The 26,340-nt window shown below is 42.4% G+C and overlaps 1 long non-coding RNA gene across 2 annotated transcripts in view; it reads right to left on the minus strand.

The window, feature by feature from the left end:
- The window catches only part of LOC109282464 (uncharacterized), a 209,944-nt gene that overhangs the window by 26,202 nt on the left and 157,402 nt on the right, over positions 1 to 26,340 (minus strand). For both annotated transcript variants that reach the window (XR_009464320.1, XR_002089455.2), the window contains exons 3-6: positions 20,526 to 20,928; positions 17,963 to 18,201; positions 10,650 to 10,749; positions 2,622 to 2,711 (exon numbers count right to left, since the gene is read on the minus strand). This is a non-coding gene — a long non-coding RNA (uncharacterized LOC109282464). The remainder of the gene's footprint in view (positions 1 to 2,621; positions 2,712 to 10,649; positions 10,750 to 17,962; positions 18,202 to 20,525; positions 20,929 to 26,340) is intronic.

Consider the following 26,340-nt stretch of genomic DNA (forward strand, 5'->3'; position numbering starts at 1 on the left):
GCAGAAATAGTAACAAATGAAAATCATTTCTTCATGATGCAGTTTTGGGAACCTGTATTAAATGCGACTGGGGGGACTCAGACTGGTTCTTGGGGGCAGGACCCTGATTCCACATTCTCTTACACTCATATGAAAAGGAGCAATTTCTCTGAAGCAAGTACAATATTAAACTGGAGTGAGATCATGGGCCAGATCCTTAGTTGGCAAAAAACAGCAATTGATACAGCTGGACTGGCTTGTGATCTGATCTCAGGTCCTATGTGACTAATCAAAACTCCCCACAAACTTGTGGGTGATGATGGAAGATCATAAATCCTTATTTTTACTTGAGGATCTGAGAAAGATTTGTTGGAGAGCATAGCGTTACAGCTCTATGACAGCGAATAGATCTACAGGATTGTCAGGCGTGCCAAGATACAGTACAGCACAGCATGCAACAAGCCCATATTCTCCCTCTACAGTCTCAGCTAGTCAATTTTTATTAAGGTTTTTCCCAGTCTGTTCTCCTCAATATCTCATTGTTTCATACCTCTGCTTCTCAGCCTACCAAGGCTCAGACGTGGAATATAATGTGTGAAAAAGTCTCAAAATGAGGGACACAAAATCATTACACGCAGAAAGAACATAAAAGGCATGAGGGATCTTTCTTGGCTTGTAAATGAACACTTTCTATAAACTCAAGAGAGTTCATGTGAAATAAGTGTTCCCTCTGGTCTGACAACAAACTGTTGTTCATGGGATGGCAGGGTAGAATCCCGCCTCTGCCAGCCCTTCGATAATGATGGATGTAGCGACATTCAGCAATATAGCAATTTCCCTAGGGGCGATTTCATATTGTTCACCCTGTGTATAAATTGCCCAGGCACATGCCTCAAATCCTCACAGCTGTAAAGCCCACTTCTTTACAATGCAAGTACTTACAATGGTCATCTCCTTTCCTCCCACATTGTGTCAACATTCATTTTATGATCAAATCTCTAAAATATCCCCAAATGACAGTGTTGTTAAAACTGTCTCTTGCATCTTATTCCATTATCACAATTCTTTTAATTAGAACATCTCCTATACCCTTCAAACCACATCATAGTTTAAGTTCCATGGCCTGTCTCTCAGATGCACACTATATACAGAGGTAAAGAAACAGGGTTCATGCCTGTGTTTCCCAGTATTCCAATATCTGACACTCCACATTTTATGAAGAAAAACAGTTTTGAACAAACTTTTAGGACCAGTTAGAGGAGTGCTTATTTTACTTTAGAGGGTGTTGTAATGTGAATGGTTAAAAATAGCATTAGCAATTTTTTCCTTCAGCCCTCCAAATATTGTGCCATTTATTGTTATTGGCACAAGATTGGGGGTAACTTTCATTACGACTGCCATAGACATTTATGAAGTTTCTGCAAAATGACTCAGAAAGGGTAATGGATTCATAACACTCAAACAAATTTGTTACTACTTAGTAGAGCTGGGTGAACAATGAAGTCCTGATCTCAGCTAGGCTCTCTTGGCACTACCATAATAAAAATAAGTAAGTAATAAAAAATGAGTCCAATTCAACAAAACTTTTAGGCATGTGCTTAAGTCTCCTCCTAATAAGCAAACTAAGGTGCAATTCTCAGTAATGCTCATTATTGGCCTATGTGTTCCCATTAAAACCAGTGATAAAAATCTCATAACTTCCATGGGATCTGAGTTAAGTCAATGTTGAGGGATTTGGGAAATCTCACCCATAAGCACGTGATTTCATGTTTAAATTCAAACTTGTGCTTAAGTCCTTAGCTGAATCTAAGAGATTATATGATACAGTTACCTGAAACAGCATATATGTGAGACTGCTCCATATAGTCCAAACTTTCTATGAATAAAGACCAATATTATTTCTCCAGCTGCGATAAATCTGTGCTAAATAATATCACATGGCTGTAACATGAAATTCTAACTTGATAAATGTGTGTTGCTGGTGCAGTAGGAAAGGAAAGAGATGGAGCTATCCAGATTTCCTTGTATCCCTAATCCAGAAATAACAACAGACACCAACTTTTTAAAATTTCTCTCTTGTTTTGTGGTCCTTCAAATACCACCTCTGTATACAGACAAGCTGATAAACGTCTTTGTGAACAGATATGCATTATGTATGGCTGCATCAGTGACATGCCTGTCACAGTCAAGAGTGAGATAATTAATGGGATTGCTAACCTGAATGTGCACAGCTTCCAGATAAGAGTGTCATTGAAAAGAGATCCTGAATGGTTCTAGCACTTGATCTGCAAATGAGATAGCACTCGGATTTTATTACCTCTTCCTGCCAAATTGAGTCCCACAACCACACAGAAGATGTCGGCAAATTAATTCAGTTTAAAACAATGACCAAATTTTAACCAGCGTAAAAAAGGGATGCATTTTACGAAGCACAATGGAATTTCACTCATTTTTTCTTGGTCAGACATCAGTTCAGTACCCAAAACACAGCTGCAAACTGGTTTAGTGACTTGCAATTCCATTAATGGTAATATAAAATAAAAGGGTGTTTCTTTGATTCATACCTTCTAAATGTTGCCTTTATTACAATACCAATAACTGATGAACTTTTATCCAGCAAATTAACAAGGTTTGCAGGTTACCTGTAGCTTGCAACATGCCAAGAAGTTGATTTAGCTAATGAATTCCTTCTTCCTACTTGCGATTCAGGATCACCCTTGCAGTCTTCACACCTGCATTTAAAGAAAACTAGTATTGGCATATTTTATCAGACATTCATTAGATATAAGGAAATTCAGACCAAAATAACTTTCTGGGAGTTTCTCAAAAGTTGACGGATAATAATCAAAAGGTGCACCTGCCAGGATATGATCACAATTTTTAAAAGAATGGAAGAGATAACTATAATTTCTAGTGTACAACTTGGGGCTGGTTTTCTAACATACCTGGTTCTAATAGAGTAGAATGAAAAAACTACCACCCACCAAGGCACAGCAATTCACTGACATCATGGAAACAGCATTATTAAATTCTGTCCACCTACAGAAGGGCTACAGTACCTCATGCCCTGATAGATTCCTAATAAAAGTGAAGTGAGAGATTTTTTTCCATAGCTCCCTCCTGAAGCACAGCAGGTTAGCAGTCCAGTAAATTATTGTTTTTGAGTGCAATGTTATATGACATCGATTGAGTTTGAGTTGTTGGATTCTGCAAACTAGCAGGCATACCAATGATCCAAAAAGAATCTCTGGAGTCCAAGGAAAGATTTTCAGTGCAAACAGAGGATTTTCATTGTGGCCCAAGGAAAAGGTACAAAATGCAATCTATGGACTCCACAGAGTGTAGCTGCATGTCACTGACACTATAAAGCATTAGCTCCACCGGGGAAATAATGTAGGTTGCCGCACAGCTGGACCTTTAGCTTTATTGACTGGCTTCTGGGACACGTTCTAAAGGCAAAGGGGATTTTATTTTAGTGTAAAAATGACTGGGTAAAAAGAATTCAGGACCACATATTTGAAACATTTTAAATATACGAGTAAAAGAAAACCAATTGTCTTTACTGTTTTATTGCTATTGCCATTAATGGTTTTTTAAGTTTTGTCATTTAGCAGATACATCTAAGAAGGAAAAAACATGAAGGGAACATTTCATCTTGAATTTGGATCAACTCCTCAGGGCAGAATGATTTTAATGCAAGTCCAGAGCCAGGGAAGTAGTTTGTTCATTGCAGAAACTGAGGGGGGTGGCAGGTTTGCTGTGTAGTAAAAACCAAGCTCCAACAAATTTACCAGTGGCCCTGCAGAGCAATGGCATTTGAGCTGAAACCCCAGATTTTCTATGAGCAACATTTTTCATGATTTTTGTTTAGAAGATATTACCAGCATCAATCGGCCATAAACTAGATGCCCAAACACACAAACACAGTATGCAAACAGGCAGAGGGCACCCACTGAGAGAATAAACTTCTGGCATTGTTTAATAAAATATCTCAGCACCAAATAAATACAGCAGACATTTACAAGCAGGCTTTCAATATACAAAAGATTGATGTGCACATATTTTCTAGGTCAGTTTTGAAAGTGGTGCCCACATGTTGTGTGTGCAAGCAGGTAGTTAGCTATGTTCTGAGTGAGATCCAGAAGAGGGGCTCTAAAAGCTCGGGGCCCAGCTGGGGAGGGATTCCTCCAGCAAAGGCACAGAGGAAGGCAGCCGTATAGCTCTCTTGTGAGGATTCCCTCAGAGACCCAGGGCTATTAGGGGCAGAAGAAAAGCATATAATATTAGGCTGACTATACTCATTTTAGGGATATCTGGGATGGGGTAAGAAAACCTGGGATGGGAGATGCATGCGCACACACACGCGCACACACACATGCACCCCAGCCTGGGTCAGGGCACAGCCTGGGCCTTTGCAGTGGTCGCAGCAGAAGGGCACAAGGCTGCCAGCAGTGCTGGGGGGAGGGGAGGGGGAGGTGCTATGTGGCCATGCATTGCAGATTGGCAGAGTCTGGAGGGTGCTGCATGGGTAGGGTGGCCATCATAGAGGACATTTCGGTTTTCTGCTCTTCTGTCCTCTATTGATATGAAACCTGATGCCTTTTTGTCCTCTTTTTCTCATCAAAAGAAAAATAGAGGATGGGTTTCATATCAATAGAGGACAGTGGAAGAACCAGACTATCGTCTATGATGGCCACCCTATGCATGGGGGCCATTCCCAGCCGAATCCAGCCTCTGTGCACAGGGTGGGGAGATGGAACTGAGCCATGGGGCTCTGCATTGGCCCATCCCACCCTGCTCTGCCATCCCAGCGCACACAGAACAGATGCTTAAGTCCCAGGCCCCTTCCTCAGTCCACCCAGCCTGGGCTGATCCCTGCCTGAGGCAGAAAGAGCAGTGCTCAGCCCAGCCATCCCCACCTCCAGCCTGCTCAGGAGAAGCCAGGTCAGTTGGGGTGGTGCCAGTCAACGACTTTTGCTCCAATTCTCACCAACTGGCCAGGACAACAGGATGGCCTATGAAATCCATGACTGTCCCAGCCCAACTGGGACATATGGACACCCTACATAACAACATAGAAAAAAAAAGAAATAAAGAAAAACCGAGGGCTGGAAGATCCTCAAGAGGTCACGAAATCAAAGCCCCAGCTCAAGGCAGGGCCAGCCCCATCTAAGCCGTACCAAATATTTGCCTAACCTGCACCTGAACACTTCCAGTGATGGTGACTTCATAATCTCTGGTGGTAAACTATTCCAGTACTTAACCACCCCCACATTTAGAAAGCTCTTTCTAACCTAAATCTCCTTGGTTGCTATTCAAGCCCATTGTAGGGGTGAGGAGATTCCAGGAACAGGCGCAGTCCAGTGGCAGCTATGGAGGCTGCTGTCCCTTTTCATAAGTCTCCAAGGCTGTTTGAAAATTACTTCGATAGTCATTGCTTCCCCACAATTCTGTGCTGCTAGATTAGCACGTCTCTCTTCTTCTGTCTTGCTATTTTTGTTATGCACCTTTTAGAGAATCTCACTCTACCTAGTGAGCCATCCACCATTCCCAAGTGGTATGCACAAATTCAGGTTTTGTGTATGCATTGATCTGTGAGGTTAAAGTTGAAAGCTTTTGCAAGCTGATTAAAAATGTACCCTGAAGTTTTGATCAAAAGTAGTGGATGCTATGTGCCAAGTCAGTCATGAAGGAATCTGAAAAACAGATGGTTTTTCTTGCTTTTTTATTTTTAATTATTTCATAGAACTTTGTGAAGTTTTCATTAATGCAATGTTTGCTTTTAAGTCTTCCATATCCACATTTCAAGCTGTGACACATAGTTGTGATTGTTCATGCAAGTTACATGATATTGTTTCTGCGGCTGTGGTTAGGAGAGTGGAACATGTAAATGAAATTCTCACCAAAAGCAAATTTCAAAAGTAGCTCTGCAAGGCAATCTGTGCACACGAATGTTCCTGGAATGAGAATGCAAACATGTTCCAATACAACTGAAGCTAATTTATTTAAAATATTCATGAAAATTTGCTTACAGCATTACCTCAGCTCTAGTAGGTAACCCCTGTGACGGTACATTATCATGAAATGAGATCTTCTTAACGTAGTACAAATGGCAGCAAGAAAGAGACCTAGAAACATTTAGATTTAGTTAAGGAAAATCATTGTGGAGTAATAGAAAAGAGATCAGTGTTCAACAAACCACAGAGATTTCATTTTGTGAAATAATGAAAACAGTTGACTTGGAGAGGCAGTATGCATAAAGCTCCTGGACACTAGGGAGGCATTAGATACAGTTCTGTTCCACAAGGTCAGTGACATGAAAATCATGGATGAGCTGCTTAAACTCATAAAGGTTTTGGATAGGGAAGAAATTGTGAACGGGTAAAGAGAGATCATTCAGGATGCAGAGAGGTAACCAATGGAGTGTCACATGACTCCACTACAGACACTAAGTTCATTTATTCTGGGCCTGATCTGAAGTCCATTGAAATCAACAAAGGACTCCCTTTTATTTCTGTGGGCTTTGACCTTTGTTGATGGCCACTACTTTAATAACCTCTAATGCATACCTTAACACAACTCCTACGGGTAAAAAAAACATTTAAATATCTATTAAATTTGAGGCACGCTTTCAAGTTTGCCAAATACTTTGCCAAATACAAATGGCATGTTTAAATGGGGACTTACACTCATAAAGGACCCTAAAATTCATATACTCAGAAAGGCCAAAAATGAAAAGGTGGGTGGGAGGCAAGAGGAGAATCAAGTTTGTCCCTGGGATGTTTGCGTAAGTGAAGCAAAAAGTACACCCCAGGGAATTATGCAATCATGCACCCATGCAATTTTGTGCATAAAAGGCATGAGTGCGCAAAACACCTACAACCTTGTCTTGTAAGATGTTGGCATGCCAAAGGTCTGAACCTTGTTGAGGTACTGAAGCCGTGGCCTCTTCCTTGCTGTCCACCCGGAAGTGCGCATGCATGCCACAGAGCCCTGGCTCAGCTTGTTGCCACTGGCGGGTGCATGCATGCCTCAAGGCGGATGGTGGGGAAGCTGGGGCTGCACTGGCACAAGGATTGGGCCCCTCTTGCCCCCCCCCCCACCCCCACCTGCTCTGAGGCACATGTGGCAAGCAAAATGCCTTTGTGCCATGCTCTGCCACACATGCCAGGGTTGCCTACCCTGGTCTAGAATGTACACATGAAAAAGCTGCCAGCTGCAGTAGAGAAAGATAACTGAGCAAGAGACCAATTCTGCTGTAGCCCACATAAATAACCTCCCCCCACAGACTTCCCACTAGAAAAAATCCAACTAATAATTATTAATTATTATCCATTCTGATATATTGATTTAATTACTTTCTGTTCAACTTTAGGAAAGTTGATGACATGTGACCATAGTTTCAGGCCAGGTATTGTACAGCAGGTCTTCACACCTTGACCTGAGGCAGCCTGTAAATCTGCTTGCCTTTAGGTTATACAGAAAAGTTGAGAAGCAGTAGGCCTGTGCAAAGTGGCTAGTATTCTCTTTGGATTCAGATTCAGCTGATTTGGGGGACAGTGATTTGATTCGGTGATTCGAATTACTGTCCTGAATCAATTTGGCCAAATATCCGAATCACCCAGGCCAGGCCCATCCCCTGCCCGCTCTCGCAGCCCTGCAATGGCTGCCCCGCCTGCCCCAGCTCCCGGCACTTGGGGGAAAAAACCTGCAACTCAGTGGGTACTGCCGGGTGGGGGGCAATCCCTGCTGCCCCCCACTGCCCCATGCTATGTGGGGGGCTCTACACAAGCCCCCCACCCCCCCTTGTTGTCCCAGTGACCCCATGGCTGCCCCACCTGCCCCAGCTCTGGCCCTTTAAGAAAAAAAAAACCCTGAACTCACTGGTTCCTTCCTGGCGGAGGGCCATCCCCGCTGCCCCTCACTGCCCCGTGCAACATGGGGTTGCCCTGAGACCGTTGCAGAAGCAGTGAGTCCTGGGGTTTTTCTCAGTTTTTCTTTTTTTAAAGGGCCAGAGCTGGGGCAGCTGGGGCAGTCATGGGGGGTCGGGGGGCTCGTGGCAGAGCCCCCCATGTGGCATGGGGCAGTGGAGGCAGTGGGGATCGTCCCCCACCTGGCAGCACCCAGTGTGTCGGGGCTTTTTTTTTTCCAAAGAGCCAGGAGCTGGGGCTGGCGGGGCACAACCCTACCAAGTAGTGATCCAAACCATGCTCCCTGGCTCAGTTATTTGACACATATTGCAATGCTCTGAGGTATAAAGAGAGATGATATATGGCAACTTTAGCAGGGGGCTGCTTATCAAACATCTAAACAGTCACATTTGTCCCAGGAAGACTCCCTCATCTCTCGTTTGTATTCTACATTTAAGAAGAGGATGGAGGATGCTCAAAGGAAGATTTTCACACAAGTTTAGCAGGTAGGTACCTGCTCCTTGACTCAGAGGAGATTCCCTTTTAGTTCATCAGGTGACATTAACTGTCTGCAGACTCCACAGGCGCAGACTGAATCTGAGTGTTGTTGTGTGGGGCAAACCATGACATACCAATTTTATTCCAGGACAAGAATGAATATATTTATTTGAGTGCAGTTACTTCTGGTTTACACTGGCATGAATGAATGGAGAATCAGGCCCAAGGAGTCTGGCCATCAGATAGAAGACCATTAATAGATTCAAGGATATCCCAAGGTCCAGTCATCATTTAACATAATGGAGTTTCAGAATTTTAAATAGGAGAGGCTTCATTTTAATAAAAATATGCTTGATTTACAAATAAAAACAGCATTTTTCATGTTTAGTTTTGTTTATATTTCCAAGCAATGAGACAGACAGTTGCATAAATTTCCCCCTCTCAGGCCATATTTCCTCAAGAATGGAAAACCTGGATGCATATGCACAAAATCTCAAAGTCTGACTTAGCAGCACTTGCATGTCAATGGGAGCATTTTTAAGTAAGGACCTGAGGACTTGCCCTATGGAGAAAAGAAAAGCCACTAATGGAAAATTAAAAAGCAACCCCTCAAGCAGAAAGGGCTGTCCTTGTAGATACAGTCAACATCCTCTTGAGTAGAAGTGACTGGTAACAGTGCTCTCACTGTTCCCAAGTGCTTATTCAAACCTTGCTGAGATCTCAAAAAATCCAGCTTTTCCCTGATTTTTGTTTTATTTAGCACTAAGTTTTTTCCAGGTAAACATCACCACCGAGGATTTCCCCCATTCACCAAATTGATAATACAGGACTAGCTTTTAGGACAAATGGAAGATCTCAAGCCAGAGAGTGGGACTCCCCAGAAAGTGTCAGCAAGAAAAAGAGGCATTTCTAATTTTACTCATACTTTTCAAGACATTGGCTGGATGTTGCAAAGTGTTATTGTTTCTAACTGCAGCCATCATCAAGACCTCAGGTAAAGAATATTCTGTTTACCACCCTTAAACTCAAGGAGGATTTGAACTAGATGACTGGGGACTGTATTGGGCAAAAATCCTGAATTTCTAAAGAACCCATAAATCTGCTTTCTATCTCTAGTCTTCCCTACAGAAAAGTATAAGATGTTCATACAACTTTATATCCATCTGAGGCTGCTGCTTCTTCAGCTGGCATTTGAGTATTCTGCAGTCTCACTCGATTTTACAACGCCTTAAGAAACCAGGCCTGTTCCAAAACCTAATGAAGTCAACAATTCTATTTAATTCCCCCAGGGCTAGACTGGGCCCATAGCAAAGGATCAGGGTAACACTATACCCTGAAAGTGCAATACAAAATATTTAGCAGCGCACAAAGCAAATGGATGTGCATTTATTCCTGCAGTGTATCTCATTAATAGATGCACAGTTTCTTGCATTCATGTGCTAAACTTCCTACATTTCTTTTCCACCTTTTAAGCATTATTATTATTAGGCCAGATATTTAGCTGGTGTAAATCAGGATAGCTCCACTGAAATCAATGAGGTTATATCAATTTACTGAACCTGGGGATCTGGCCTATTATTACTAAAACAGATTAAGAGCTTTCCTTGATAAACAGAAATATTGGAAAAATCTCAAATAAAATATTCCTTTCCATGATAGCCACTGATGCACAAAAGAGAAGCAGTCAAGGACTATCCGTGTTTTAAATATCACCAGCTATCTGATCAAGTTAAGTGAGTTGTGAAGCTGATCTTTGGAGCCTTGAATCAAATCAGGAGAACCTCCAACAGGGAGAAGGCTGCATGGACCTGCAGAGCTCATAAAGCACAATTTCTGTCAGTAAGAAAATTTCCCCAGTGTTTATGTAAAATATGTTTTTTATTATCCTTGTTCCTCAAATTCCAATAATCACATTTGTATTTTGATTTAGAAAAAAAAATGTGTCATTTTTTACAGCTCAACAGGGGCTCTGGCACTGCAGAAAAGGAAACTAACAACTTGGTAGCATTCATTTCTCAAATTTATTTCCATTCCTAGGGCAGGCTCTGCCAGAATTGGGGGCCCTAAGGCTTTCTTCTGAGCAGTTTTTCCACACCAGACAAAGCTGAAGTTAAACCTCAGCCATCAGTGTCAGAGAGTCAGCCCTGTCCCAGAACATAGGCAGCAAGACTTTTTCACAACTCACAGTATACAGTAAGCAGTCACAGACACTTGTTCTTCCAGAAAGTACAGATAGAAGTATTAAAATGCACAGTCTCCTACCTGTGACTTTCACCAACATACTTCTTCACAGCAAGTTCAATGAGGATGAGTTTAGAGTGTGAATTTGGGAAGCCACTTCTCTCTGTTTCAGTTCCTTCATCTGTAATGTGAGAATAATGATGATCTATTTCAGACAGGACTTGTGAAGTGTCACCGATCAATATTTTTGAAGTCTTTTGAAATTCCCAAATGCAAGACTCTTCCTTAGACTTACAGCTGAAATTTGCTTTTCATTTGCTCATTGAGGACCTGAATTTGTTCCCACTACAGCCAAAAACAAAACTTTCTTCTGCCTCATCTGAAGTGATTGGCTAAGCTAGCAAAAACTGTGCATGAAGTTCAAAGAGAAGACAGATGCACTGAATTTTAGTACAGGGCTTTTATCGCTGACTAAAGTATAGAAACACTCACTAAAAACAATTAAAAAAAAAGAAAGATTTCTGGTCAGATCCCGAGTGGAACCATGAAGAAGAATGAATGTCCCAATTGGAAGGCAGACAAGCAAGGTTCCTTGGGTGAATTTGATATCTTTTATTAGACCAACACAAATGGTTGGAGAATAGTTATTAAGCAAGCTTTCGGGTTCAAAAACCCTTCGTCAATTGGAAGGGACATTTTTTTCCCCTTAATAGTATCCACAACTGCTTTCCTCCCCCTTCACAGACTGTCCTTTTCTTGGTCCGTCTGTATCATATCGATGTTACAAAGGGAGAATTAGTCATTGGAATCTGTTACGGACAGAGATGTTATTACTGTTTAGTTGTACTAGGGTTGGACCCACAACACACTGTACTTGCACATATCGCAAGACACAGTGCTCACATAGATCGCAAAACACTTAAATCCCCGATTTAAGTATCAAGGCAACAGAATTTCATAAACCTTGATGCTATTTGCATATTTGGAAAGTAAATTCCATGGAAAACTAATGTAATAGACACATAAAAACAAGGATGATGGCTCTGCCCTGGAGCTCAAAAAGACCACAGAACAACTTTTCATTGAGGTCTAACTGGGTTTTTCCAGATTGGTGTATAAGAAAAGTTTTAAAAGCTAAGTCATAGTTCAGTATTAGATAATGAATACATTGTAGAACTATATTTTTTTTCCAAGTAGCTCAGTTTATACAAATATGTAGTATATGTCATGTGTACCATGTATGGATTTGTCTTTGTGATGCAGTATTTTAAAATCAAGAACTAGAGTCCAGGAAAAATATGTCATAAATCAACAAAGTGTAATGACAAAGTCTCTTCTTGGCTATATTTTGCTTTGTACCATAATAAAACTAATTTATTAGACTCAGTTGAATGTTAGAATATGTTTTTAAGAATTGAGATCTACAGCCTATTTTACACTCTGGAGACCAAGCTTTCATTACACACTCTCCCACTTAGCTGGAATGCCAGGACTAAAATAGCAGCAGCGGGTTTATAAAATCCTAGCATGCCAAGGAATGAGGTAACCTCTTTTTTTCCAGCACCTTAGGGAAATTCAGTGGGGTTTAAGAAAAACCCACTGAACGCACACTTATTAGTCTGGCAGTCATCAACCTCTGGAATAGGATCAGACACTGGCAGCCTAGGCCATAGGTAAGTTTTATAACATTCCAAAGCCAATATCCAAGATGAGACTTGGTTTCAAAGCAGAGAGCAATGGTGTCAACCCCATTCCTAGTGAAACCCTAGAGACTTCACTGGGATAGGGATAGACTTTTAGCCCCATTCATTTAAAAAAAAAAAAAAGCAATGGTAACTATTCTTGGAGAAACTACAATGATTCAGTGAAGAGGCCTGGAAACTACACCTTACATTTTGAAGAGTAATATTGCATCAAGCCTGTAAAAAATAAAATCCTAGTTTAGCTAATAATCATAGCTAGTCTACACAAGGAATTTCAACTTATTTATAAATGGAAAGGAGCTTACATAAAGGCAATCAGTCCTAATGAAAATCCAAATGGAACTAATATCAGAGGTTATTGGATGGCATCTTAGTGGTTTCCAGTTATCTAGCAGTTCTCACCTTTATAAGATGAAACAGACCAGACGTCACACTCTTAAATAGTGTGTTGAGGGCTGTGAAATCATAAAGGAGGTTTGTTAGAGTAGCAGTATAACCTATTCATTATCTGCCAAATGAAGTGTTGCAAAGTTTGCATTTGCTGTCATGAAGATAGATCTATTTTGGGAAGGACCTATTACTATTTTACACCATTCCAGTCTGCTCTGTCCATGATTTCAGCTAACTAAGGACCTATTTCCACAATGACTGCCAAAGAATTCATTTGTATCCATTCTGAATACACAAGATGATTACTCCCTTACAAAACAACATTCTCAATTGAAGGTCCTAAATGATACATTACACATTTAAGACAGGCAGTTTTGATGACAACAGTTCTAAAACATTCTCCCTTGTACTCCTAATCTGTATGTATTTAGCTGCTGAAGGGTTTTATTTTTGGCTAGTCAATCTTCAGTTTTACTATCACACACAAATTCATATGCCTTGTTGATATGACTTATTGTGATTGTGATTTTTTGGTGAGGAATGTGCCCCCACAGGTAGTTGGGTTTTGTTGTCTTTGATAGATCCTGGTGTGCAGTTTGTGGAGGTACTGGAGATAGTTGGCAGGTTTGTGTTTTGAGCTGTAGGAAGTTGGCTTCAGTTCTGGTGATGAGGTTAGGTGCTTGCTTGAATGTACAAACCCCTTTTCAGAGCTGGGCCTATGAACTGCACTTCATCAGCCTCCTAGGTAGTAGGTACAGAAACTCATGGACTCAATACACACAGTGGGGTTCTGGCACACTGCGACCGCCCGGACATCTGACACCCCAGGCACCTCTGCACTTTTACCTGCGCTGCTACATCCCCCTTTCCCCCTTGCCCCCCACCCCAGTCTGTCCCTCCCCGCCTGACACCTCCATTTCCATTTTCACTGACTAGCTTTCTTGCCTGCATTGCATGCCAGGCCAGCCTCTGGCTTCTTTACTATTCCTTCCATCCAGGACCAGGAGAAACACCAACTGCAGGTGCTTCCTCAGCCTGACAAAGGGTTTTTCAACCTGAAAGCTTTCTAAGATATATTTCTCTATCTATTCCATTTTTTTCATAATAAACATATAAATATAAAACACAAGATAAGCCATCATACACCATGAATAACATATATCCAACACAACATCTTTACTTCTTGCTTTCAATTCCTTTATAAAAAGAAAGGATCTGTGACAGTTTTGCTAGGCTACCAGAGATGCTGCTGGTGTGACTGTGCTAGTGCTTCTCACTCACTAAGTTATTTTACCTCCGTGGTGGAGCGGAATGAGGCTGTAGGGGAGGAGGAGGCCTCACTAGGGCACACTGCTGTGTTGTGCAGAGGCCCCAGCATCAGGGGACACACCTGATCACAAACACACACACACACACACAGACATGCACTAGGTGCTCCTACTTTATAGATTTCATAGACATTAGGGCTGGAAGGGACCTTGGAAGATCATGGAGTCCAGCCCCTGCCCAAAGGGCAGGAAGTCAGCAGGGGTCATTGGATCCCAGCAAGATAGACATCCAGATGTGTAGGTAGGGGCTTGGACAGTAAGGTTTGGAATAGACTGCCACCGGAGGTAGTTCAAGCACCTACCTTGAATGCCTTCAAGAGATATTTGGATATCTATCTTGCTGGGATCCTATGACCCCTGCTGACTTCCTGCCCTTTGGGCAGGGGGCTGGACTCGATGATCTTCCAAGGTCCCTTCCAGCCCTAATGTCTATGAAATCTATAAAGTAGGAGCACCTAGTGCATGTCTGTTAGGTGCACCCTCACGGTGCGACTCTGTGTGTGTGTGTGTGTGTGTGTGTGTGTGTGTGTGTGTGTGTGTGTGTGTGTGTGTGTGTGTGAGATCAGATGCGCCCTTCCTGGCACTGGGGCTTTTGCACAACATGGCAGTGTCCCCTAGTGAGGCATCCTGCTCCCCTACAGCCTCATCCCAGTCCACCTACTTGAGAGGAAAGAAAGGCCTGACAATTCAGTTTGGCTACCTTAGATGCTGCTGGTGCTACTTGTGCTGAGCCACCTAAGTTATTTTTACCCGCTGCCGTTTACAGAGGTGGGCTGGTTGAGGGTGCAGGGGAGGAAGAGCATCACTGGGGCACACTGCCATGTTGTGCAGAGGCCCCGGCACCAGGAAGAGCACACCTGAATATACACACGGTGTCACCCACCCATGTCATGAGTTTTGCCTGCCTGCAGCCAGCTCCCCCTGCACCTATCTCCTTGACAGCCAGCAGGCTTTGTGGCCTCAGCAGAGCCTAGCAGGCCTGCAGTAGTTTTTTTCCACACACCCCCCTCCTAAGAGAGACACAGTTGCACAAGCACCCATGTCACAAGTTTTGCCTATCAGCAACTAGGGATGCAGGACCCCAGAACCCAGACTCCCCCTGAACCTATCTCCTTGATAGCTGGCAGGCTTCATGGCCACTGCAGGGCCTAGCAGGCCTGCAATTTCCACCTCCCTATGCCTTAACACACACAGTGTCACCTATGTCATGAGTTTTGCTTGTCAGCAGTTTGAGGTGCAGTTGCCCAGAAACCCCTGCACCTGTCTCCTTGAAACTTGGTAGGCTTTGTGGCCTCAGCAAGCGTTACCATCCCTGAAGCTTTTACCCCACTGTGGTGTAACACACACACGTGTCAGGAGTTTTGCTTTCACTACTTTGAAGTGTAGTTTCCCAGAATCCCCTGCTACTATCATCTTGAAACTTGGCAGGCTTCATGCTCCCAGCAGAAGCTACCAACTCTGTAGGTTTCATCCAAATCAACCAAAAAACAACAAGGTTATAGATATTTCATTGATTCCCCATTATACTCTAGGGCCGAATCTCTGAATCTCTCCGAATCAGCTTCAAACCTTCTGAAGCCGATTCAGCTGAATTGAATTGGAAAAGTGATCCGAATCTCCAAATTGAATCGCTGGCATCCAAATTGGCCAAATCTGAATCAAACAGTTCTCTATTCGTACAGGCCTAATACAGTGGTCAAGTTCTAAAAAACTGAACCCAAATCTTGCTATGATCTTGGTTGTGTTAACTTTCCTCAACATATAAATACCCATAAATATAAGAGGCTTTGCAACTATGCAGTAAAACAATTGATGATTCAGTCATGCTCAAAAGTATAATCTGAACCAAATTCAGTACACATGGAGTTAGGCAACATTCAGCTTCCGAAGACAGCCCTGCCAATGCCCCGCTCTTCCCCTGACAATACTGATTTGTAGTCACCATCTCCCTTCCCTTCTCTTTATGTTCCTGCAGTCCCATTAGAGGCCTACTGCATAAAGCCAATTTACTTTATTTAAGAAATGAAAATGTAGCTGTATGAAAGATTTCTGGAACACAGTCACAGTACAGCACATCAGGTCTCACTAATAACCAAGGCTATGCTCAAATCACTATGGATGTTGAGTTATCCTCCTCTTATTCTTTTTTATTCCTCTCTTTTTCCCTCAAAGAAGATTCTGACTCCACTCTGCACAGAAGTGATCTAACCGCTCCAGGCTTGTGAAGTAGGAATTAAAATGTGCTGCCTAGTAACTGTGTTGTTAGGAGTTCTAATGTACTTTTAATCTATGATGCTCACAGAAGTGTTTTTCCATCCCAGAGAGCCTAAACATACCTTGAATCAAAGATTAAAACAACATAAGACTAATAATACCACTGTTAGCAAATGCATTAAATTCTGTTCTACCTGCAACTGACAATTAGATTGGAATAGCTTTCATACACTGCAATTTCCTTCTCCACTTAGGGGAGATAAACAGACACTACTAGTCAGGCAGCAGATAGGTCTGGGTATCTCCAAGATTAACAAAGAAGATGGTACCACACAGCCAGAGCCATGGAATGCAGGACACAGATTCCTGTCTTCAGTGCAAAAGCCTTGTAGCCTTGATTTGACTCTGGCCAGGTGATGTAACCTCCCCTGTCAAATTGTTCTGGCCCCAGACCTAAATATACAGCCACACACAGCTGCTGCAGATTTATTGCAACTTTAATCCCGCACATCAGGTCTCACTGTGAAGTTTGAGGGTTAAGATGTGGCATAGATGTAATACAGATGGAAAAGACTGTTGGTGCAATTACACATTTTTGCTGGACTCTAGTTCTAATAGTGAAGGAGTCTGTTTCGGAGCCATTGCTTAGGACAATTGCTGTCATATCACTGTGAAGAAGTCTGTTAATGATAACAAATTTTGGCAGGCACCCAAATCTCATCAGAATCATCCATAGGCCCCTTCTGTTGATTGAATCAAAGAACTTAGTCAGGTCAATGAAGGCTATGTAAGGATCTCAGTGTTGCTCACATCTTTTTTCCTGCAGTGTCTAGCAACTAAGATCTCTTGTACCTTTGAGCGGTTTGAAACCACACTGGGACTTGCGTAGAATCTTCTCAGAGAGGAGAATGTGGGCAAGGATCTTCCCAGCTTTGGACATGAGTGAAATACCAAGGTAATCACTGCAGTCCAATCTATATCCTTCCTTGAATGTCATAATGAGTTACTGGGAATCTGTTCATGCTACCAGATTTTCAGAATAATGATGTGTAGTTGATGAGAGAGCTTTTTTCTACCTTGCATATAAATTTCAGCTGGTATTTCATCAGGACCATATGCTTTGTTGTTCTTTATCCGCTTAATGTTTTTCAAAGCCTCTAGAGAAGTTGGTGGATCTGCAAGGCAGGCCCGAATGGGGCTTTGTGGAATGTCTTTGACAGCATTGTCTTTGACATTAGAATCTTGGTTCAGGAGCTCTTCGAAGTGCTCCTTACACAGTGCATTGATGGTGGAGCGGTCTTTATTGTTCCATCCTTGAACCTCAGAGGGATGGCTCCTTGTGGGCTTGGCCCATAGATAGCTTTGGTTATGCTAAAGAAGCTACACATTGTGACTGTTGGTAAACTTTTGAATCCCTTTTTCTCTGTCCTCCAATCACTTGTTCTCTCATTCTTGAAGTTTCCTTTGGGTCTCAGCTTTAACATTTTGATAGATGTGTTGTTTCTGTTCGGACTCAACGTCATTCTATCAAGTGCTGAAGGCTATCCTTTTTCTGTTAAAGTGTATGTGGGTATAATGGCAGGGGGCTCTAGGCTGTGCTTATACAACGGCCAGGGAATATGGTGGGTGTGTATGCATGTGTGTAAAAAAGGCGAGAGGACTCTTTTGAATGGATCTCTAACACAGTAGGAGTGCAAAGGGAATGGCTAGAGAGGTGAAAGATTCTTGGCTGGAGGATACAAGGAAAGGGGTCCTTTACCTGGCCATCAGGTAGTTTTAGCTCCAGGTGGCTTCTTGCTCCTCAGCAGCTCCAGTAGCTTCCCAAACAAATGTGATGCTTTCAATGCTGGACAAACTGCAGAGAAGCTCCCCCTGCTAGGAGGAAGCTCAGGTTGCAGTCAGCAGCTGCTCTGCTGATGAAGATACAGACAGCTCTCCTGAATACTGTAGTCAGGCATACAGTCATTGGAGTTGAGGGAATAGTGCTTTAACCGGGTGCTAGGTAAAAAGAAAGAATGACCTTGGTTAATAAGTCTGAGTGTGACACTTGCTTGATACAAAACATCAAGCAGGAAGAAACACTAAATACATAGGGTAGAATCCTGCCCCGCTGACATCATTGGTGAAGCTCCCATTATCTTATCTTCTAAAGAGCCAGGATTTCACTCAGCATCTTCTTATGATTCATTGGCTTCAAGTAGTATTACCCCTTTGTGCCCTTATAGCAAGAAAAAATAGCAGGGTGCCCACATCAAAAGCCCTAGATTAAACTGTATCAGTGCAGCTGGCAGTACAGAATGGATCAGGATCTTTAGTTCTGAGGCTTACTCCCCTGCTGTGTTAATCTACAAGGAAAGCCACAGGATTCATCCATTTCCCAAGGGGCGTAAAAATGGGATGGCGTTTCCTTAATTAGGAAAATGTCTTTTTTATATTGGCACTGTGATGCTTAATCAATAATACTGTAATACTTCAAATTCAGATAGCAGAGTTCATGCATAGGCCTCAAAACAGTTGATGAACCTTTTTCCCATTTTATAGCCACAGAATTCAAGGGCTGAGACATGAAGGGTGCAGACAGAAGTGCAGCTCCCTGCTGTAACTCACGGCACTTTGTAGGAAGCACCATGAGTGACAGTGATCCCCCAGACCCAACAGAGGTTCACTGTTGGGTCCTGGGGGTTGGGGGATCCAGCTGCAACTTGAAGCATCTGTGAGTCTGCAGTCAGTCTCCCTTATCCCCACTCCTCCCCACTCCCAGATCTGGCACTGTCTTCAGAATGGGGGGAAGGAGTGGAGGGAGCTTGTTCAGTTGGTGCTGGAGGGTAGGGCAGGTGGATTGGAGCTCCAGGGGGGCTCCAATTTACAATGCCCAACCCTCTGGCACCAGCTCAACAAACCCTAGATGAAACTCCCTCCACTCCCTTCCAACCCTCCCATTCTGAAGTCAGCACTGGAAGCAGACACAAGTTAATGAAGGCACTCTGCTTTGGTGCACCTTCATCTGAACCCTCATGTAATATTGATACAAATGCCATGGGATCGGGCCCTTTTAAAATGCTCTGCAGCTGTGCCCTTCTGTAACAGCATGACAGTAGGCGCTTTCAGGGGCCTGACTGAGCAACAAACATAACTTCTGTCTGTGGCTGAAGTCTCCTGTCCAAGGTCACGCAGAAAGATGACAGCAGAGTTGGGAATAGAACTATCAGCTCCCAGCTACTAGAGCTGTGTGAAGCTTCGCTCCCTGATTCGATTCGGTGGAGATTCAGCCTGATTCAGTGGCTGAATCTCCGAATCCTAATCAAATCAGAGGACCCTTTAATGTCTCCAAATCAATTTGGAACCCTCTGAATCGATTCAGACAGATTTGGACAGATTCGGCGATTTGGACATAGACACAGCTTTAAATGTTTTTTCTACATACCTCTAAGTAGCAGGGGTTCTGAACGCTGTGATGCTAGGGCAGATGCAGTGTCCCACAGAAGCACAGGGGACTCCCCAGTGTGCTCAGCAGCAGACCCAGAAGTGGACCAGAAGCACTTCCAGTCCATTTCCTGGTCCACTGGGGAGCACGCAGGGGTGGGTCCCCCCACACACTCTTGGCTTGGTGACTGGTGCCCCCTGGGTCGGGGTGTGGAGGGGCAGGGAGCACCTGGGGTCCCCCCGCGACTGATCGCCGAGCCAAGGGAACATGGGGGCAGACCCGGAAGTGGGCCGGAAGTGCTTCCAGTCAACTTCTGGGTTTGCTGCTGAGCATGCTGGAGAGCCCTCTGTGTTCCTGTGGGATGCTCCATGTGCCCCAGCACCACAGCAATCATGAGCCGTGCTATTACCTCAAGGTATGTAGAAAAAAACTTTTAAAGTTGTTCCTGTGTCTGAATCGCTGATTCGCGGAATCAGCATCAAATTGTCAGATTCAGATTCGGCCGAATCGAATCAGGGACAGTGATCTGAATCAATGCATCAAATCACTGTCCCTGATTTGGGCCAAATCTGAATCAAATAGGGCCTGTTTTGCACAGCCCTACTGCTCTGTCCACTGGATCTTGCACTTTCAAATAAGATCAGGCTTCTTAAATAATGTGCATGCTCCCTGAAATGAACAGTTGATATATTTTCAAAACCCAATTAAAAAAACCCACAGCACCCCCAAAAACTAATCTGTGAGGCTTTCTATAGCATAACACATATCCCTAAAATAGATGTTCATCAACATTTCCATTAGAAACTATATGTTTTTCAAGAGTCTTAAGCAACACCCTGCAAACCTTTGGCTACCTTAAAAAAAGAAAGAAAGAAAGAAAAGCAACAATAAAAATTACCTAGATTTAATACAGCACTTTTTTCCCCATGGATTTCAAACTGCTGTACAAAGGAGGTAAGTTCCCTTATGGTCTTTAGTCATTACCAGTAACATGCATTCTTGCATATGTATAGCGAAGTTTTGTGGGTCTTTGCTGTCTGCCACAGATGTATTTTATTATTTTAGACAAAGCTGAAATGATTTAAAAATTCATACACTCTGTCATTTGCTTCATTCCTTCTGTTTATTTTCCTGAAGACTAGATGAAGTGATGAAAAAAATGTCTGCATGCTCCAGAGCTGCCAAGTGTTATGCAGGAAGCTTCTGCATTCTGGGAGAGTTATGGACGTCAGTTGGCATGCTGATGTCCATGTCCAGATGGTTGTCCCCTTGTGCCAGATAAAACAGCAACATGGGTGTCCCTGGAGTAAAGTAAAACCAACACAAAAAATTAAACCTCTTTAGTGGCCACAGTGTTGTAAGATTTCAGAAGCTATGGTTTATCAGTCTAATTTCTCTACGTAGAGATCCCGCAGATAAGCTTTATGCACCACAGATCACAGTGGTGATTCTACACAGCACCATTTTTTAAAAACATGACCAAACTGGCTTCATGTGAAATAAACAGGCTTTCCAAACAGGACAAGATGTTCAGCAGTTGTCAAACTGGATTACGGTTTTAAAGAGAAAAATCAAATGCTTTTGAATTCTACTTTATTTTTACCCAACTGCAAGGTTCTCTTTCGGCACTCATATATATTCATGACCTGAAGCAGACACCCATCTCTGAGAGACAGATGAGGCGTGTTGCAATCAATCCTGTCGTGATGTAGGGGGACGGATGTGATGAGCCAATGCAGGTCTTGCCCAGATGTCCCTTGTCACAGATACTGGGTGAACTGCCACTCTGATCCCTCCTGGTTTGTCTGAGTTCACCTCCCCACAACACCCCTTTTACATCTTGGGCCATCACTTCTTTTTAGGGTAGAATCACACAGTTCTCTCAGATTGGGCCCTAGACTGAAGTCCCATCTATCAGCTATGAATCCCTCAGAGGGTTTATGTCCAGTCCCTGCAATTCCACTTCCTCTAGGGCAGGAACTCAGGTCATTCGTGATCAAAAAATCTAAGCAAAGCATCCTTCCTTTAGTACAAAGCCTCTCAGAACAAATTCACCTTACAAACAACAAAGCATGCTCTAAGCATGTCTAGCTCTCCTGTAAGGCTTACCATCCTGAGATATGAGAACGCTTAATTCCTGCAGATTACTGCACAGCCTCTCTGACGTAGAACATTTGCTGCTAGAGAGCAGCTCTCACACGATTCCCTGAACTGCCCAGGGTGACTGATGACTCCCTCTTCTTCTCAGAGGGCTTTTAGCTCTTACTATCCTCTTGTTAACCCAGTTCCCATCCTGACAAGACAAGTCTAGTGAGAAGACAGGAGTCCTGAAGCTGACAAAATGGTCCATTTTTCCTCAAATGTATACCTAAACGGCCACATCTGCAAAGTCAGGGTTCTACTTTCCTGTTTGTATTCCCCAGGATCTCCAATACAAGCTACAGAATCCATCATGCTAACAAGGTTACATATCAAGATCCTTAAGTTTTTACACATCAGTTCCTAAAGTATTCATAACATTATTACATTTCAGCTTCCCTTCTGTTACAATCAGATGGGGTTTATATCTGTAGTGTAACTAGGGTAGGGTCAGTAGAGCACCAACCCCAGACTCCAACTTGTAGGGGGTGCCAGTATGGCCTTCTCTCCCCACGGCACCTTTTCCACATCAGGGGCAGCCCGACCAGATGAGCCAAGTAGGCAAAGACCCATGTTCCAGTGTCCATGGGGGAGGAACCTAAGCAAGGCAAATGAATGCAATCCCCTCCGCTGTAGCAGCCTAAGCCCATGCTACTACAGCAGGATTTTCACATTTAATATGACTGCAGCTGCCAGCCAAGTGCAGAACCTGCAAAAGATTCCACGTTCCTACTCCCCTTTATTCTCTGCAATTCTCTTTAGCATAGTTTGCCTTTAATTGATATAAATGAAATTCCTTTTTTTAAAAGGTTCCATAGAAATTGTTTCCATATGAATTAGGGTAAAACCAGGAAATAAAGTGCTTCACATAATTTATCAAGATAAATTAATAAAAAACTGCAAAGCCACAGGATTGCGTTTTGATCACAAAACAGGCTTTCCTGAGATCTGTGCTTGGCTAGTTCTGCACTCATATAGATAGATGGTTGGATCAGATAACCCTTGAGGTTCCTTCCAATCCATCCTTGAAATGGGAATAATACGTTCCCATTTTCCCATCATTAAAATGGGAATAATACATGCTGCTGTATTTCAACAGCTTTATGATATTTATGTTAAGCATAATCTTTAAGGCCCTAGTTCTGTTCCTTTCCAAATGCCTGAGGAATTTTCATTCACTTTATCAGGAAAAAGATTAGACCTTAAAGAAGTGACAGCATTACTAATGCTATAGAGAAACAACGTGTATTCCACAAGAGGACTTTAATATTAAACAGAATTCTCTGTTTAATATTAAAGCTAAGAAAGCTATAGAACTTCTCTAAAATTTCTCTAAGAAAGCTATATAAAATTTGTTATGCACATGCAACATGGAGACCCAAAGAAAATGTCACCCATCTAGAATTGCTGAATCTAAGTATCTAAATGAATGAAAGAAAATCTTACTAAATTATTACAATATCCCCTGAAATCCACTACAAATCTTCTTATGCAATGAGCAAGGCAGCTTAAATCAAGCCATTAAAGCAGAAATCCTCCAGAAGAAGGGCTTTACATATTTGCCAAGCTAGTTTTAAAAAGGTCTGGCTGCTTTAGGACTTTTATAATTTCAAATGCAATAAATGTTCTGGGAAATTCAAAGAATGTTATGTGCAAAGGTCTGAGGCATGCTAGGGCCAGGACAACTGCAACAGGCTTAATCACAGGTTGAGGCAAAAGGAAAGTCCTGCCACATTACATCAAAAGGAGACTAAGAAGTGCTTGGCAGAATTGTCAAGGTTTTAAAAGTAGGGCTTACAATATTTTGTAGGATTAGGTTCAGGGCTTAAGCTGTGAAGGAAGCAAGGAAGGAAAGCACTGTCCCATTTATAAATAAAGCCATTTATTGCCCATGGCAAAAATAGAAAGGAAAGGAAATATTTACTAGACATGGGCTCCAAAGGAAAGCTGTGGATTCAAACGTGCCCCCTTTGTGGGCCGGGAAGTTCAGAGGTGAACTACAAAGGAAATGAACTGTGCATCTAAGGACTGTCATATTCCTGTTTTCTCCAGGCCTCTAATGATTTCACTCCACAGGGAATGTGCAAAACCTAGGACATGCACTTGTTCCTAGTTGTACATATCTGCCTCCATTGTCAACCTTCAACTCTGTTCTAGCACCATCTAAAGGAAGCTGCTTTGAGGTCACTTGTGCAAGGTCCAGTGTGATCCATGTTCTCTACTGTGACTTGTTGCCTTCAGGTCTGGCAATTTTCTCTAATGCCAGAATTGAATCACAGGTGCATCATGCTGCACTCGAGTAAACACCATTCTGTACCTGCATTGATTCCAGAATTAAAGGACATTGTCAGTCGCCTGGATGAAACTTTAAGGAGGCCGTATCTTAGCGTCTTACTGCTAGTTCTTGTGCTGCTGTCATACTTGACTAAACCTCCCTAAATGAAGAGATACTTCATTTAGAGCAAAAAGATAAACCCAAATGCCTGCTCAATGTGAAGCATGTTTTCATTTGAAAAAAAAACAAAATAGTTTGCAAGGAGTTAAAAACCTCTAGCTAGTTGCCTTCATGCCCAGGCTCCAATCCTGCCGTGCACTGGTTCAAATGGGATAGGGGAGCATACAGCACTTCACTGGAGCAGCCCAGAGCTTCACAAGGAAGGAGCCGCATTAAGACTGCTTTACTACATGATGACTGCAGTCACTGATGCTAATCCAGACAGTCATGCAGCAGCTATGCAGGGAAATAATCACATCTTGAATACATTTCATTACAAAGCTTTAAACTCATCTTATTACAAGCTTTAAGTCCATATTATTCTAAATGAACCTTTCTGCTTGGTTTAAGGAAAAAATGGTTATGGCACGAGTGGTAATGGAGCACAGGAAATAAATGGACCAACAGAAACAAACACTTTACACATTTTTGTCTGATTTCAGCTTGAGATCGTAATAATCAGAGAAGAGAATTAAAAAAGGAAAACAGAGAGAAAAAATATTTCTCTACCAGAGCCAGGAAGAGCTGGGCCGGGGCTGAGATGATAGATCTGCTATGCAGCCAAGGACCTATTCCTGCTCAGTGGAAGGTTTACCATTGATTTCAATAAGAGGAGGATCTGACACTAAGAGAAAAAGGGTCATGCTAGCAATAATAAGCAGTGACATATAAAACTGCTCATTGGAACATGAAGTATCGTTTTAGTTCCTTGAGCCTTCAAAGTGCTGATAATTCAATGAAATCATTGATATATATGAGAGAGAGAAATAGGAAGATGTTAAAACTAGACCAATTTATCTAATCTACTTCCTTCCTCTCCTTCAAAATTTTGGATGATTCCTATGTCTAACCTTCAGCTGAGCCATTGTATATGTGGTTGCAAAATAAGAGCATAATCAACCAAGATTTGGAAAAGCACATAAACAAACACAAATCCCAAAGAAAAACCTACAGCATCTCTCTGGTTTCTAGTTAAGTGGACAAATGTATGGAATGTCTGTTTTGGTATCATTTGGCAGTCATATTTTCAAGGAATCCCTGCTGATACATGAACATCAACTGACCGATACCCTATTTAGTCTGATATAAGATCCTGAATATAAGATGACCCCCTCCCCCCATTTTAATTATGGGAAAATTTACACATTTGTTATAATTTTCCAGGTATAGAATCTAATTATTTGAGGTTTGCCTTGAATGTGTCCCCCTCCCACTGCTGCAGCAGGGAAAATAAATCTGGGGGGGTTAGGTAGTCCCCTTGTCCCCTCAACTTCTTCCCCCTGCAGCCCTTCCCCTGCTCCTCGCTATCAGACCATGCTCCCCCTGAGCACTTGGAAGTGAGAGGCAAAGTTAAAAACACTGACCTTGAAATAAATACATAGATAAATGACTGCAGGTACCCGTAGACTTGGTTCATCCAGAACTGACACAGACACACTTTTAAGCAGCACTTTTGCACCTAGTTATATATAGTACAAACTGTGCATGATATTAGTCCAAAGCCAAAAGGCTCATGATTTACCATATAGTTTACTGAGTTAGGCCCCAGCAGGGTCAACATCATTTCAAGGCATAGTGACCCCACAGCTCAGCCCTGCTCAGTTTGTGTGTACTCCAGATACCCTCTGTTAACCTGTCAATAGTTTAACTAGAGTCCACAGATGAATTTATATTGGGGTGGGCAGGCAACTAATTAAAATACTGAGGTGAAAGGAGTGGTCAAGGGCCATAAAGTTTAGCCAGGTAACCTAAAAGTTAAAGCTTAGTCTGGACATCCACCAGCCTTTATGTGAGAGTTTGCACAAAATAAACGCATGCAGAGGAATATATTAAAACAAATGTAAGTATATTGTTAGATGTAATAGAATATAAATTACAAAACAGGATAGAATAGTAAAGGAAAAAGTTATATTAACATCTACCAGTGTCACACAGCAACCTTCTGTCTATGAACACAGAGATAACAAGTTGGCATTGCTTCAAAACCCACACATTCACAAATTCATACTCCCTCTCTCATGCAAAACAATCTCTTCTTTCTCAAATGGTCAGCTATTACAGAGATTACATACACCAAACC

This window comes from Alligator mississippiensis, chromosome 9 (assembly GCF_030867095.1).
Source record: "Alligator mississippiensis isolate rAllMis1 chromosome 9, rAllMis1, whole genome shotgun sequence".
Classification (NCBI taxonomy): domain Eukaryota; kingdom Metazoa; phylum Chordata; order Crocodylia; family Alligatoridae; genus Alligator; species Alligator mississippiensis.